Consider the following 1,199-nt stretch of genomic DNA (forward strand, 5'->3'; position numbering starts at 1 on the left):
AGCCGGAGCAGCCCCTCCCCACGCGCGCTCAGACAAAGGGGCTTTAGAGGCGCGCAGAGGAGGAGGGGGCGCGCCCCGCCGGGGCAGAGAGAACGCGGGGCGGGGGCCCACGGCTGCACCGGCCTCACGTAGACTCCCACCACCTCATGTGTGACATCGCGTCTTGGGGACCCCCGAGTGGAAGCCCCCACCTGGGAGTCGGGCTGTCGTGCGGTTCAGGGGGATTTTCTGGAGAGCCAGCCCGGGCTCTCCCGTGGGTGGGGTCCACACTTGACAGCCCGTCCTGCTGCGCCCGTGGGAAGTCCGGGGGGTGGAGGACCCAGCGCCCTCCGGCCGGGCCACTGGGCGCCGGAGACCGCGGAGGGCAGGCCAGCTGGGCCAGCGGCTCTGCCCCAGCCCGCCGTCCTCCCAGCACACAGCCCCGGCCCCGCCACCTGCCCGGGTCAAGCCCAGCACCAGGTGACCCTGGCCTAGGCCCGCGCCTCTCTCTACCCGCCCCACGGCCACCCTGCCCGGCCGGCGCGCTCGGCTGCCGTGTCCCGAGCGACTGCGGAGGTGGCCGCAGGCCCGCTCGGAAACGCCTGGCTCCCCTGTGCCAGCAGGTGCGGCGGGACCTGGCGGGGCAACGGGTCTCCAGGGGGAAAGGAGCGCCCAGGTAGGCACGCTGGGTGCCCACGCCCCGACCCAGGCCCTTCCTGGCGTCCGGACTGGGGACCGCAGCCTGCCTCGGGCTCTGCGGGAAGGGGCTTGACCGTCCCCTGCCGCAGCTCACCTAGTGTCTGCAGGGGACCAGGGTGAAGCAAAGCCCCCCCACTCCTCAGGAGACGGGTGAAGTGACCGGACCGCCGCGCCCGAGGTGTGGGGGGCAGGACGTGTCGGGCTGGTGGGGAGGGCCCTGAGGCCCCGCACCTCCGAGGGCACCCCCTCCTACCGCGGTCGCGGCTGTGCTGGGGGCCGAGGTGTCGCTGCCCGGGGCTGCCCGGGCCTCGGGCCCATGGCACGGGGAAGGCACCCAGCGGAGACGCCTCTCCTCCCCGGGCTGCCACTCGCGCCGGGCACTGGCCTGGCCTGTGCAGCCCGGGCGCTCGGCCGAGCTCGGGGACAGGCCGGCGGGGTCGTCCCAGGGAGCAGAGCCCCCAGCGGGGCCGAGGCCGCGGGACTCGCCCCGGGGCGAGCAGGTTCGGGGTGCAGCCGGGCCC

The sequence above is a fragment of the Tupaia chinensis genome, unplaced genomic scaffold (genome assembly GCF_000334495.1).
Source record: "Tupaia chinensis unplaced genomic scaffold, TupChi_1.0 Scaffold000159_1, whole genome shotgun sequence".
Lineage (NCBI taxonomy): Eukaryota > Metazoa > Chordata > Mammalia > Scandentia > Tupaiidae > Tupaia > Tupaia belangeri.